The sequence below is a fragment of the Pinus tabuliformis genome, chromosome J (assembly GCF_031772625.1).
Source record: "Pinus tabuliformis cultivar Carrire ecotype Pingquan chromosome J, CPIR1, whole genome shotgun sequence".
In the NCBI taxonomy this organism is placed as follows: Eukaryota; Viridiplantae; Streptophyta; class Pinopsida; order Pinales; family Pinaceae; genus Pinus; species Pinus tabuliformis.
In genome coordinates, this window is record NC_142295.1 from 330,596,499 (window position 1) to 330,612,880 (window position 16,382).

Consider the following 16,382-nt stretch of genomic DNA (forward strand, 5'->3'; position numbering starts at 1 on the left):
TTTGATATCTGTCCCTTTGTCTCTGGTCTGGACGTTGCAGTACTCTAGCCAGAGGCTATCGACAGACTGGCCACCTGGCCTAGTCCCGAATAGAGTCAAATGTTCACCTCTCTTAGGTAAACCAGTCAAAAATTTAATGTCTTCCAACACCATTTCTGTTGGGTATACAGCCAAAGTCCTACATTGACTAGAAGTGGGGAGGATCATGGGTATATAAGGATGGACAAATATCTCCATTGGTATGAGGCCTTTTGGGGTAAAGCCCAAAAACAAATCCATGAGGGCTTAGGCCCAAAGTGGACAATATCGTACCATTGTGGAGATATGTGGTGTCCAGAGTCCTAACAAGTGGTATCAGAGCCATGCCCCGAAGTTAGCCAAGTGGATGAATTCTCGGAATGCCGAACGAAGGTGGTGGGCCTCAGTAATATCACGATGGGATCCGTGGATGAGCTCGGTTAGACAGGTGGTGTGCTCCGGATTCTTCATGGACGTGTCCTGGTCCCAACACGGTGAAGAGGAGTTGACCTGGGAAGAGCAAGCTCTTGACACAGGTGGTGCTTCCATGTAAGGCGTGTGCTTCCAACGCATTGGAGCGGAGAATCCTGGTTGGTAGAGAGTGGACGGATGAATAATCGTTTGAGGGGAGGCTCGATGGTCCTTTGTTCGAGGGGAGGATTGTTGGGTATATGACCAAAGTCCCACATTGACTAGAAGTGGGGAGGATCATGGGTATATAAGGATGGACAAATATCTACATTGGTATGAGGCCTTTTGGGGTAAAGCCCAAAAAAAAATCCATGAGGGCTTAGGCCCAAAGTGGACAATATCATACCATTGTGGAGATATGTGGTGTCCAGAGTCCTAACAATTTCGAGCTGGTGGCCACCTATAAAGAAGCATTGGTCTTGTATGCTCCACCTGTGTACCAGCCACTGCAAAAAGTCCACCTGGGCCCTCATGCCAGGTATGGCCTAGAATTTGTACAAACCTCATGCCTTCAATGCATCAGTCGAAGGTCGATGATTTATCATGGTGAGATCTACATCCTCGTGCTCCCGTTCTTGCCAATCAAGCATGATGTGTAACCTACATTCAATAAAAAGGTGGATTAGAATATATAAAATTGAAATCTTTGGGTAAATTTTGAGTTTGTTAGGTTTTAAAAACCTTTGCGCGAGGTCCACACCCTCTCTTTTAGAGACAGTGCGTGGGTTCACACATTGACTTAAAGGCAGGTGCGGACCCCTGACTTTTTTCCATATGCAAAAAAGTCGGGGTCCGCGGGTCCCCTGTGATATACCTGCGGACCCCTGTGCGTGGGTTTTTGGACCTAAAAGCTCCTAAACAATGAAATGAAACCCTAAAAATCAATTTGAAACGAATGAAATGAAAGAGTAGGATGTTGTAGATTACCTGGAGGAGATGGTGTTCGATTTCGACAGACAAATTTTTCGCAATATTCACCGGAAGTTTCTGACCGAAAGCTCTATTTTCTCACCCAGAACTCAAACAATAAAAATGAATTTACAAAAGGCCTTTTTATAAGTTTTTTGAATAAATGAGTTTTTAATTTGTTTATGTTTCACTTTAAAGAGGTAACTTTTGAAGCATTTTTATCCATTTTAAACAGGTATGAGTAATGTTTGAGTTTTTGTTCAGGACCACGGATTTTTCAGGCGAAATCGGTCATTTTCGACGAAAAAACATTAGAGTCACCTTTAAGCTCTTTCTGACTCCTAAAACATGAAAAGATTGCCGAGTTTTGCTTTTTAAGCTCGTTAAAACGGAACTAAAAAGATGGTCCTTTTATAGCCCTTTTCTGACCGTAAAAACATGAAAAGATTGCCGGATTTTTGTCATTTCAAATTCGATATTGGTCATAAAACGACGTGTCATTGATCGCTTTTTTACTTTTTCGGATCAGAGGCACTAATTATGAGAAGTACTCCTTGGTCGTAATGATCAAGCAGTTCTCTCAAGTATTATTTTATACTTTTTTCGGGCTTGGGAGACACAAATTTACGAAAAAGGACAACCATGGAGTCTTCTTAAGTTTTTTTAGACTCTCTAAAATTGAAAAACGCCGAGTTTCTCCTATACTGGACTCATTAAAATTTAACAGTAAAGGACCTATTCAATGACAAATAGGAACAGACCACTCCTTCTTAGGGTTCAAATTTAAAACTAAGTTGGACTCATATGAAGGATGAGCTTATAATCAAGCAAATGTTATCCTCCTCAAGCTTGTCAAAAATAAAGAGGTACTTTCCAGAAATGGTGGGGGAAAAGAGATGAAAATGAGCCTGTTTGTCATACTTTGTAACCACTCTTGAACACGACACTTTTATTCACCTGGGTTGGGAAATACTTTGCCTAACAGTTGATCAAACCATATTGAAAGTCTTCAGCCGGTTTCTGGGTATTAACTTTGGGTCAATTGTCACCAAACCATTTGTTGTGTCGTTATGTGTTCAAGAGGTCAGTGCAAATAAGCCATTCATCTGCAAAATATCTGTCATCCATCTTGACCATCCCTGAGTCAGTCCTTACAACTATATTTCTTCAAACTTGATCTATGATTTCGTGTTGTGGGCTTGCCTACGACAGATCTCTTTCTATCGACTTCGACTCATTATCTAGAAAGATGATCTAGAAATCGTCAGTACCTTGGGATCTGCATGCCTCAATGGTAGGTTTCTCGCCTTCGATGATAGGTTGCATCATTGACCTTCGACTAAAAGGATTCCGTGACATGTTCGACATCAACACATCTATTCACATCTCATGGATTGTACTGAGTACTTTGATAGCCATTGACATTAATGGTGGTTTCTCTCACACTTATTAACAGTTTACATCATTGACTGGTAATCAAGTGGTTTCTACCATGTTCGACTTCGACACATTCATTCACATGGATAGAATCGTACTATTTCGGGAAGTAGAAATCAAGACCCTGGATATGGTTTGCACCATCCAGGCTGCGAGGAATTTTGTATTCATTATACAGTAGACTATTCATAAACAGATGGTTGCATTCATACTGTGTCTACATGTGTCTATACTTGTGATGTATTACAAGATCATTTCTATATCAGAGCAGTAGTTAGTTTTCTAGTCAGTTTTGATCTGAGCATGGGAATGCCTACCTCAGTGTGATATGATCTCATATATATATTTTGCATTGAATGTTTTTATAGGTTCCAACTGGGCTCTCCACAAGATGATCCTTGAAATGATAAAGTACTTCACTCTTCCTATATTATAAATGAAATCCTCATCTACTACAAACTTCGCACTATTGTCACCATGACTATTTGCAGTTAGTATGGGTCTATCATCATTCATACTATCCTCCTTGGCAAGTCTTAAACCTCAGCTCTTCATGTCAAGCTTTAAAAATGAGAGAAAGACTTTAAAAATCAATAAAGCTCTGGTTGCGCACTTTCTCTCACTGTTACCTGCGGTCCCGCACCCTTGGTTCATGTTACTTGCGGACTTGCCCGCTCTATCTCTAAAGGAGTGGGTGCGGACCCCTGTGAAAGTCAAAAAGGCACAAGTTTATTCTAAAAAACTCTCTTTGGGTCAATTCTAGATGATTCTAGAAGGAATTTTGACGTGGATGGTTTGCTCCTAGGTGGTTCATGCATCCCAAAAGTGAAGGAGCTAATCCCTTGATGAGAGGAGCTTATCCCTTTGAAGGAGGGCTTTATCCCTTTGAACGAGGACCTAGTAACTTCCCTCCATTGCACTATAAATTAAGGCATTGGGTTGGTTGCTAGGGAGGTTAGAAGCTGAACATTTTTTAGGGTAAATGCTGGTGGAATTGAGACTTCCTAGTTAAGCTTGAGAGGAGAGATTACATATCTTTTGGCTTCATTGGGAAGAGAGTGAAACTTGTCAAAGTAGAGGAGACTTCTTGCTGGACCCTCGGAGGAGCTTGTACAGCATCAAGGCACAGGTTGTAAAGTTCTTCTTTGATTTGAATTAATACAATCAGATTCATTTTTCTCAACAAATTGTCTTATGTGATTTGTTTCATGAATTCCTTGATCATCATGATAAGTATGCTTTATTATATTGGCTTTTCAGGTGCTATTTAATTTGTGTGCTTGTTTGTGTTTGCAGATTCTATACAAAGGATCTCATTTGGATCAAAGGAGCGAGGCTTCCACAAACTTGCGTTGGACCCAAGGTAGGCCTAAAACACTTGTTTGCCTTTATTTATAAATTGCATATTTAGAGAAAGATAGGATTTGATTGGTTTGTTTGTCGCTAGATATCATTAGATACTAGGGAGGTCGGTCTTGTCTGCAAGAACGACTTATCCGCCTGATAGACACAATGGGAGTTTCTTCATGAAGGGAAAGAATGTAGGGTTCACTGTAGAGGTCCTCCAGAATCAAGGAATGGGGAGTACAGGGACAATGAAAAAATATTGTGTAACTGATGCCCCCTAAAGTGTGAAGGCCGAACTAGAGTGAGGGATGAAATGCTTCATGAATCAATGCGGGGAACCATAGTCTGTCAACAGAAAACCTGCAAGCAAGTACAGATACATATACAAAACTGAAAAAACTTTGTCAAATGATACATGAATCGTGGTATGGATGCAACCAATCAGAGAATGATCATGTAAATGGATCCAAGTATGGGTGCAGCCATCCTATAAAGAGGATCATAATGAAACCAAGGTATGGTCGCAACCATCCAATAATGAGAAGGATCACATATGATAACTCATGGTATGGTCATAGCCATCCATCTGAAAGAGACATGTATATCATCATAACCATATCACATTACTCCTCAACCTAGACTTTTGTGATCTGAGTCCAGGGTCTTGCACTCCAATGTGACTCGATTAAAGTACAAATTCTAACATGTGAATAGGTGTGTTGACATTGAACATGCCAGAAAGTCACTTGAGTACCAGTCAATGATGTAAATTATTAACAAGCGCGAGAGAAACCACCAATAATGATAATGGTCCTCAAGGTACTATCAGCACAATCCAAAGAATGTGAATAGAGGAACTGAAGTCGAACACCCGTGAAATCACTCGATCGAAAGCCAATGATGTGAACTTGTCGTCGAGTGTGAAGAACTTGCCATTAGGGCATGCAAGCTCTAAGGTACTGGAAGGTAGTCTCTCGGTCAACTTCTTGGATAATGAGCTGAAGTCGACAAGAAGTGACCATGTCGAAATAGGGCCATAATGTATTCCACATCATCGACATGAGATAAAGGGATGCGAAATGATTTTGGATGATATAGAGAACCAAGGGTGTGTAGTTGTAGAAGGAAAACTCTTGAACATATCAGCGACACGAGTGGAAGTTTGGCAGCTTTTGGATCCATAGGATCGGTGGTCATGATGACGTAGCAGAGATCAAATGGAGGGAAAAAATGAACGGCCCAACCTAGGAAGGTCAACGATACAAAGGAGGATATCCCAATCCGACATGAAGCAGAAAATGGCATGTTGAAGAGTGATCTGCTGACACAACTGATTAGATTTCTAAATTCCCCCCCATCATTTCTAGTAGGTACCCCAATTATTTTTAATCACATGCTTGAAGGGGATAGCGTATGCTTGCACTGTAAGTTCATCCTTCGGATGAATACAACATAGTAAGTTCAATAAGCCCTAGGAAGGATAAGCTCATGTTCATCATGGTGATGAATCCGATGTCATTTAACATTTTAACGAGTCTAACAAAGGTGTAACTCGGTATCTTTTTCATGTTTAGAGATTTTGAAAAAGACACGGAAAAGAAAAATCCACATGGTACCTTTTCATACGTTTGTGTCTCTTGAGCCCAAAAAGGTAGAAAACGATACTTGAGAGAACCGCTTAACCATTTCAATCAAGGAGTAATTTTTTTGTAAATAGAGCATCCCAGCTCGAAAAAGGGATAAATGTATATTGGGTGCATGACGTTTCGCATCCATTAACAAGTTCAAAACAACAAGGGTTCAACTATCTTTTCATGTTTAAAGGGTCAGAAAAGAGCTTGAAAGTGGACCCCCCATTTTATCCTCTTTTACGAGTCAAAAGGAAAAAATAGTCGCCAATCTTTTCATGCGAGTTTTACGAGTCAAGAAAAGAGTTGAAATGTGACACAGCCTAGAGGAGCGAGTGGTATAAAAGGTAGAAACTAGTTCCAGCAATGGTGGAATTTCTCAAAACATGTAATGGTAAAGAGGCTGGCTAATAAAACCACTCATCTATGCGGTCCTTCAGGAAAGGAAAAACAACCAAGTGAAAGCATATGATCAGCCAAAGAGATGGTGGCGATGGAATGAAACAACCAAGGCTCATCTAGCAGAAATTAGCTGATAAAATCAGCAATCACGAGATGTAAATTGGGCATGGGTTCATTTTTACACAAGCTTGAACCATGGAGAACTCTGCTTGGATTCAGTTTCATGTTTACACAAGCTTGAAATGAAAAACTATGCTTGCTATAATTCTGCATGCCCCGTACATAATGACTCAAATGAGGTACATGCCCCCAAGCTTCATTTCAGTGAATGGAGTGAAGGTTCACTTTCGAGATGTTGGAAAGCATCGACTAGGATTTTATGAGATCTTATTCAAAGACTCAATTTGGAAAAGGGAGTTGCTTCATTTTTTAATGAGGTTGACACAGTAAAATAACTATCCTTGAGACCCTTATTTCATTTTGTAGCAAGCTCAATATAGGAACAAACTATCCTTAGACATCTTGATTCATTTTTTAACGAGCTTTCTGTAAGACAAAGAACTATGCTCATCCCTTGTTTCAGTTTTTAATGAGGTTAACACAAGACCAGAAACTATCCTCATGAATCCTTGTTTCATTTTTTAATGAGGTTGGCACAAGACCAGGAACTATCCTCACACAACCTTTGTTTAATTTTTTAATGAGGTTAACACAAGACCCAGAACTATCCTCATGACTCCTTGTTTCATTTTTTAATGAGGTTGGCACAAGAATAGGAAATATCCTCACACCCTTTGTTTCATTTTTTAACGAGGTTGACACAAGACCAAGAACTATCCACATGAGCTTTGTTTCATTTTTTAATGAGGTTGACACAAGACCAGGAACTATCCTCATGATCTAATTATGGACCATACGAGAACTTGGCTCCCAAGAGGTCCTCACTAGATGGGAGAACCACACTATGGGAAGAATACATGTTAACCAGTGCAAATGACAGATCAGGTTCCAATGCCCCAAATACATAGTGTACAATATCATTTTCATGATCATTAGTAGATGTGGAGATGGAACGGGTAGCCACATAATTGACCTGTGATAGGGAAGGTACATCTTGCAAACAAGGACCAATAGGGGAAGATGGTTGCATAGGAGGCACCTGGTGATCAATGAATGATAATTGATCAATAGTCAAAATTCTCCCTTCGTGTGGTAAACAAACCACATGGAAAAGTGAAGAAACAAGAGCTCCCATGACATAAACATAGTCGCGTCCAAGGAGAAGATTGAAATCTAAGGGACCTTGGACTACCATCACATCTATATAGATGGTTTTTCCTCCCAAAGTAATAGGGAACTTCGGAAGGACCCATAAGGGTTGATTGGTTCCTCTGTTGAAAGCCAACAGATTCTGAGTGATAGGCACAAGTTGTGGGGAGCCCAAAGCTTGCCAAGTAGTAGAATACATGATGCTAATAGACGCACCTTCATCTAATATAGTACCATGTACTACCATATTATAGGCTTGTACTGTGATTTGGAAAGGCACATAAGATGGGAGGCGGAAAGTAGTCAATGGACCCCAGTCGAAAGAGATGACATAACTACTTGGTGGGGGTATCATATGATTACCCCCATGATATATAGGAAGGAAAAGGATTCTCCTAAACAATTGGGATGGGAGGGTCACTCTTCGATTCATGAGAATCTGAGGAGACAAGAAGAACATGAGAAGTATGATCACCACTCTCTTCCGGAATAGAGTGAGTAACTGGTGGCGAAACCAAGTCGACACTCTTTTTGACCAATAGTTGGTCGGGAACAGACACAAGAGAATCTCTCTCAGGAAGAGAAGGATGGGCAAGAGATGAATCCAAGTCAATCTCTTTACTAGCTAGGAGAGGGTTAGAAGAAAGCCTCTGATAACCAACATGAAGTTGGGCTTGAGGAGCTGCAAGGTTTTCCAAAACTTTGAAAGATTTATCCATAAAAGGACAAAGGTGAAGAGGATGCTCTCCTTCACATAACCTACAGGGAAACCTAATATTCCCTTTCTTCATACTATTGCTAACCGAGGGTGCAGCATCGAGGTTATCTCCAGTGGTTGATGGGGATGGTCAATCTAGATTTTGACACCATACCTCTAAGATTCTGTGAATGCTAGGGCAGTCTCAAAGGAGATGGTCACCCTTACACAGCTTGCAAGGGAATATAACTTTCCATGGAGGATCGAAAAGTTTGTCTATGGGAGCTGTATTTGGAGTAACAACTACACAGTTGGCCTTTCGCTTATCTGACTTCTTCTTCTTCGTCGTCTTCTTCTTCTTCTTAGATTCTTGGTTACTAGATTTGAAACTTTCACCAGGCGAAGTAGAAGAGGAGGGTCAAGAAATGGGGGAAGAAGGTGAGGGGTCAATGTTTTGGAGAATTTGGTATCTATGGATAAATACTAATTCCCTAGATAAGTAGCCATATCTAGAACAATAGTTTAAAGCACTTTAGGCTTTTCCTATAAGTAATAGATAAGATAAAGAGAATTAGAAGACCTACTTGTAGTTTTTCTTTCCACTTGTCTCCTTTGTATCGGTCTCATCATTCCTTCCCATACTTAACAGGCTTGAGAAGTACCTGTAAACATCAACAGAAGACAAAGAACCAATCAAAGCAAAAGATCTATTGATTACAAGTAAATGGAATCAAATACATTCAAACATATAAGCATCATATAACAAGATAAGAATATGGAAAAAGGTTCAAATACTTTATTGAATAGAAGGAAGAATTACAACCGTGAAGTCTGATTCGAAGTCACTCCTCCATATTTGATCCCATCAACATCACATCAAAAGCATGACAAACTTGTAGCATAACCATACTTGTCTCAAAGTCAATTCTCATAGCAACATTATCTCCTTACAATTCATCAAAGTCCAGCCCTTGATCACTTAGAGGAGTGGTCAATTTATAGGAAGATGGAGGAGGTTATGCCATAAATGGGGGTATTGAATGGCCTTCCATACTTAGAATTAGTTCCATGGAGGAAGTTATGAGAGGATAGGATGCATCTTAACTCATTCCTCATCCATTTTCGAGCTCATAAGAGATGATAAGTGAGGGAAACTTCTAGAAGACTCCAAGAGATAAGAATATGCCCCAAACCCTATGTGAATTTTTCTCAATCTCGCCCAGTGCAGGTCAAAGAGGGCCTAAGTGCTCTACAGAGCACCTTGGCATGGACTTAACTGCTCTACAATGCACCCTTACATGGGCCTACCTGCAATGGTCCCTTTAGAGATCATTTCAGGATGTCTTCAAGTCATGAAACTGTTTGGGAAGGAGGGATTAAAAAGGTAGACTTGTTTAGGGCATGTAGCAACTAAAATTAGGAATTGATGAGCCCTAAAACACTGATCTGGATGATGGGCGTGATATGCCCAAATGGATCTGTAACAACTGCCCCCTAAAGCATGAAGTCAAAAATGTAAATGTCGAATGAAATGCTTTACGATGTGATCAGGAGGTTTCAAAGTGGAAGGTGACCTACATCAATTACAATACATATATCATGATATTTTGATTTTTTCTCATGAATCACTGAGGGAAGGCATACCCATGCTCAGCATATAAACATTTCATTACATGTACATAGATAGTCATCTATAGATATAGACCCATGAAAGGATGACCATCAGTGTAAAGCCATCGTACATATGATTTAGTACTCCTGAAATCGCAGCCCGGATGGATGAAACTAGATCTAGGGTCTTCTATCTTGTTCAATCGTTCACTCAAGTATGAGTTTAACCATGTGAATATGTGATCCGAAGTCAAACATGGGAAGACACCATTTGATTACCAGCCAATGATGTAAGTTACAAACAAATGCGAGAGAAATCACCGATAATGATAATGGTCCTTAAGGTACTGCAGTACATTCTGCATGGTGTGAATGGATGTTTTGACGCCGAACACCATACAAAGTCTTTCGGTCGAAGGTTAGTGATGTCAACCTGTCGCCAGAAGCGAGAAAATTGCCATTGATGTATGCAAGCCTCAAGGTATTGGAAGGGTGTTTCTAAGTCAACTTCTTGGATAATAAGCTGATGTCGACAACAAGCGACTCGTCACAGGAGGGCCTTGATGCATCCCACATCAACGACACGAAACAAGTGTAATTATTTTGGAGACAAAATTTGACCGAGGACACAAGGTTTAGGAATGGCAGTCATGAGAATGAAGGTTTATGGTATTGCAAAGGATGAATTTTAACTAGATGACTTCTCTTGAACATGTCGACGACACTGAAATGAATTGGTAGCATTGACCCAAAACAAAGTGATGGATGGTATGATAGACCAATGATATGATAACCATCAAGCTAATAACCCAACCCAAATAGTCACGATGATGAAGTGAAAGTGTCATGTTCAAGAGCGACCTGCTACCATAAAGTGGTTTTCCCCTTGTTCCATTTTCCCCAGTCATTGCTAACTAGTACCTCTTTTTTTTTTATCAAGATTGAGTAGGATAACATATGCTTGTTGTATAATTCCACCCTTCAGGTGAATCCATCACTATGTGATGTTTTAACGAGTGTAGCGAAGGTGAAACTTGGTATTGTTTAGATGGACAAGTTTGTCGCTATTTGATGTTTTATCAAGTTTAACGACAAAGATAACTCAGTCCTTTTCATGTTTAGAGAGTTTGAAAAGGGACAAAAAGAAAACTCCACAAGTTCTTTTTCATAGATTTTTCTCTCAAGTCTGAAAAAGCGTAAAACAATACGAGAGAGAACCTATTGACCATGTTTGGTCAACGTATTCATTTTTCGTAAATAATCTATCTCAACCCGAAAAAGGGTTAAACTTATACTGAGTAGATGTCATTTCCAATCCATTAATGAGCTGAAAAGGATAAGCACTCGGTAATCTTTTCATATTTAGAGAGTTTGAAAAGAGCTTAAAGAGGACTCCAAGGGGGTTCCTTTTTCGTTATTTAACAGAGCTCGAAAAAGAGATAAAAGTATGCTCTGTGGTCAAAGGTACAATTTACAATCAAGCACGTCAAATTCTGCAAGTCAGTTGCAAAACCTACTCAAAACACCACCAAATGGATTAAAAATACCTATTTCATAGGTAAAAATAGGTAAATACTAATGTTTACTTGATTAATGAACATGAAATAAACATAAAACAAGTTTTTACCATTTGGTACTTACCATTCAGTTTTGTGCTCTGGGCTAGTTTTTAGCCTCAAACTTTAGCAGCTGATTATGAGAGATTCTGTGGACCATTTCTCATGCTGTCTAGACCAAGTAGGAGATCTACACCTCCTCTTTCTTTTCAGGTCATTCTTTTACTATTTCATGCAAGTTTTAAGGTTTTCTGGGGCCTCTGGGTTTGATTTTTTCGCCCTGGGATCAGCACAGGCTTTCACATCAAAAACTGCATTGAAGAGCACCATGATAGAAGGTTGTCTACTCTTCAGCACACTATCTCTATGCTTAGGCTGCGCTGGGCGAGTTTCACAAACTTATTTTCGCTGTTTGCTCCAAAAATTGTCCTGTTTTTTGCATAAAGGATCCTAACTAAGCTTATGATTGGATTTCAGGTTTTCATCAGATCAGAATATCGATTACATGGAGATAAAGAGAGCATGAAGAACAAGACATGGTTTCCCTAATTAATCTAGGTACAGTAGAGGCCCTCAAAAGCTATGGGTTACTCAAATACTTCAGGTTGTCCGAAATGAGGCAACAAATAGAACTATTGCAGTTCCTAGTTCATGCATGGTATCCAACAAATCAGACTTTTCACATAGGGGAAAGAATGGTCCCTATTACCATTGATGATATTTACTTTCTTACCAGACTATTGAGGTGAGGTGCCCCCATCTCACTTTCTATATTTTCCCATGGGGTTGAATCGATGAGGGATTACATTCGATAGTTTTGATAGCTAGGTACACAGTGTAGCAAGGATGGGAAAATAAATATCAGGGATGTAAGTGATTTTCCTTTGAGAATGATCCTCTTCAAAATTGCAAAGTTGGCTGGCAGTGTGACACTTCATCTGACGAACAGATCATATATGTAGTACACACTTGAGTGTCTAGAGCCAAAAGTATTCAATTGGTATGAGGTCGTGCTTTCTTCACTCAAAGAACAACTGACCAAGGTAAAATGTGGTAAGATGAAGAATTTTTTCTATGGTTTGATCTTAATTTCTTTTACCTTAGAGATAATTCCATTGATGCAACTGCAACATGTATCACTAGGTGTAGCTGGTCCTAGAGATCCACAGATGCAGAGGTGGGTCGAATTGATGGCTGGACATGCGGGTCAGTCAACAATCATTTTTTCCACTACATTCTTCAGTTGGCTCGATCGACAACACATTGTCATTGAGGAGCATCCATACTCAGGGATGGATTTTCGTGGAGATCCAGACTTGATTCTACCAGTTGGAGCACAATGGGGTGCTATAGGTAAATTGTTTGACCAAAGTGTTTTTTGATTTTCAAGTTTCTACATGTTTTTGTGTTTTTAATGTTTCCAAGACTAAACTAAAAGCATTCTCATGCATGCAGATGTGGGTACTGTTCAACCTTTGAGACACCAATAGGAGGTAGGTGGGCCAGCCGGAGAAATATTGGGAGAGAAGTTCTCCAGGACCTGGATTTGGCCGAGACACTCGCAGAGTTGCAGGATCACATAGAGGGATTAACCCTTAGTATTTCCGATGTCAGGATCAAGGAGTTACCTATGAGGCTACAACACCACACTATTGGTGTTCCTAGCTGCTGGATGAGGCTTTTGTGCATGATAGCACAGGCTATGGCCTGTTAGCATGAGCATCACTAGGTCTACTTAGGATGTTTTTGCATGCATTTTGAGTTTTTGGGTCTACTTAGGTCTACTTTGAGAGTTTTCTATGGTTATGTGCAATCCTATTCAACTAATGATGTGAATTGAAAATGTTACTTTTTCATGTGTTACAAATGTCTGTTTAAAACATAATTTGCTAGAGAATCAGTTAATGTGTTAAAGTTTCTGGAAATATGTTGGTATTGGATGTATTCAAAATGCCTTTCCAAAATATGAACTCTAAGGAACATACGAAGAATTGTTGGGTTTCGAATGGTATACACACTTGTAAGTTGTAGTACAACGAGTTGTGAGTCCAGCGTAATGATGATTCAGCGAGTGCCAAGTGAAATGGCATCGGAGATAAGTTCGATCAACGCGCTATACTCAACGATATTGTTCGTTGAACAACCGATACAAATCCCTTGAAAACTCACTAACTCGCCACTTGGAGCGAAGATAGCCCATGCTGCAGAAGACAGGTTCTGTGTACTACGACTAGCACCATCGATGTAACCAACAAATGGTTCCGAAGATTCCCACATCTGCAAAAAATGCAAAGCAGATTACTAGCTAGATAAAAAACTCTAAAAGACATACTAACACACACACATGCAATGAAAGAACATATACAGCGAGTTTTACTACACCCAATTAGGCACAGTAACATTTGAGGTACAACCCATTTTAGGGCTGCGACAATGGAATCCCATCATAATCCGCTAACTCGTAGGCACCTTTTGCCAAAACACGCTTGACAATATAAGGACCCATCCATAGCAATTCAAATTTCCCTGCTCCAAGTTTATCAGCATCCTGATCGTAGAGTAAGACCAGGTCTCCTTCTGAGAAGATACGAGGCTTGACATTTCTATTATATTGCACCTTAATTCGTTTCTTATGCACTTTGTTAGCCAATGTGGCATCACGATAGGTTTCATCCAGATGGATAAGTTCCAAGAAATGTGCTTCTTCTTCAGAAGTGTTAGCTAACAGGTCAATCACGAGTTTGAGAGATGAAATTTCACATTGTATCGGTAAGATTGCTTCCAAACCATACACCAACTGACAGGGTGTGAATCTAGTTGCATTCCTCACCAAGGTTCGGTATGCCCATAAAGCTGAGTAGAAGATTAAATTCCAATTTCATTTATGAACCCCCATCATTCTTTGCAACATTCACTTAAGGACCTTGTTGATAGCCTCAACTTGTCCATTAGCTTGCGGGTAATAAGGAGTATAACTATCATGTGACAGTCCTGACTTTGCAGTTAACTCACTCATTATGTGATAGCGAAAATGTGACACATGATCTGTAACTATGGCTTGTGTTACACCAAACCAGGCAACCACGTGGTTGAAAAATAAAAGAGTAGTTGTTTCACCATTGTTGTTTAATGTTCGTATTGCCTTGGCCCATTTTGTAAAATAGACAATGGCGACTATAATGTACCCATGCCCCCCAGCCGAGTGAGGGTTACATGTCATAAAGTCAATGCCCCATTTGGCAAATGGTCCAACAACAACGATTGGATGCAATGGTGCAGGTGGTAATCTAGCTTTGCGGTCATAGATCTAGCATGCATGACAGCTTCTGACGACAATAATACAATCTTTGAATATAGTTGGCCAGAAGTAACTGGCACAGAGAATTCTTTGTGCGGTAGCATATCCAGATAAGTGTCCACCACAAGAACCTGAATGGCAATCATTCAATGCTTTCTCGGCTTCCTCATGTGTGAGGCACCTCCGTAAAATCATATCGATACCACGACAGTAAAGGGTGTCGCCAATGATCAGATAATCTTCGGCTTGGTATGGATACGTCGTTGTGGCGAACGAGAGGTATGAGATAAATCAGTATATCTCCATAAAATGGGTTTGATGACGATATTAGGAATAGAGACTCATCCAAAATTGATGGTTTAGATATTGAGTCAATGGAGGTCGAGGGAAGGTCACAAAGTAGCTCAGTGAAAATGAGAGATTTCTTTGATTTGGACTTGATGAATTCCAGATCAAATTCCTGCAAAATGACTATCCATTTTGAGTATTTCCCCCCAACAATTGACATGACAAAATATATGTCATAGGGTTGCAATCTGAAATGACAGTGGTCTTCCGGAGCAGGATGTAGTGGCGAAATCTCTGAACAGCTTGCACAATTGCCAAAGCTAACTTTTCGACATAAGAGTACTTAATTTCTATATCATTGAGATTGCGGCTCAAATAATATATTAGATGTTCTATCCCATCTTCCTCTTGGACTAAAACCATGCCAATGGTTGTATCTGTAGCGGCGAGATATAGGTAATAGTCGTTTTGATAATTCAGAGAATACATTAATGATGCTCTAATCAAGGTATCTTTAATAGCATCAAAGTAAACTTGCGCAGCATGATCCCAATGGAAGGGTATCCCCTTTTTCAAAAGACGTGTAAAACATTTATCAATTTTTAGCAAAATTGGGAATGAACCTCCTCAGGAAGTTAGCCTTCCCTTGGAGTCTCTATAACTGTAAAAGATTTGAAGGTGGAGGCAAGTCAAGAATTTCTTGAACCTTTAGAGGATCGAGTCGAATTCCATCTCTAGACACTATGAATCCAAACAATTTACAAAAACCAACACAAAACACACATTTGTGTGGATTGAGTCGTATCTTGTAGTGTCGGCACCATAAAAATATAGCTCCCAAATGATGCGGGTGATCAGTCCGCTTTCGTGAATGAGCAGGTAAATCGTCAAGGTAAGGTTGAACAATATGCTTGATGTCATGGAAGGCATAGTTCATTGCCCCCTAAAATGTGGTCCCTGCATTCTTCAAACTGAAAGGGAGTTTCCTATAAGCGAACGTGCCCCATGGACAAATAAACATTTTTTAGATTGGTCCTATGGGCAGATATTGATTTGATTGTAACTAGAAAAACCATCCATAAATGAGAAAATTTTGCATCTGACACATTCATCAATAATCTAGTCGATAAAAGGAGTAGGATAATTGTCTTTTGGTCAACCCTGATTTACATCCCTATAGTCAATGCACACTCAAATTGTCCCTTGTTTTTTCATGACAGGAACAATGTTGGAAACCCAATCAGTAAGAGGTACAGGGTAAATGAAACCAGTTTGAAAAAGCTTTTCAACTTCTGCTTTAATGGCAACAAATTTCTTTGGATGAACAGGTCGAAGTCATTGTCGTACTGGGTTGATATCAGGGTACATTTTGATTTCATGTTCAACTATACTAGAGTCAATGCCTAGCATCTCCTCGTATGACCATGCAAATATATCTCGAAATTCATGAA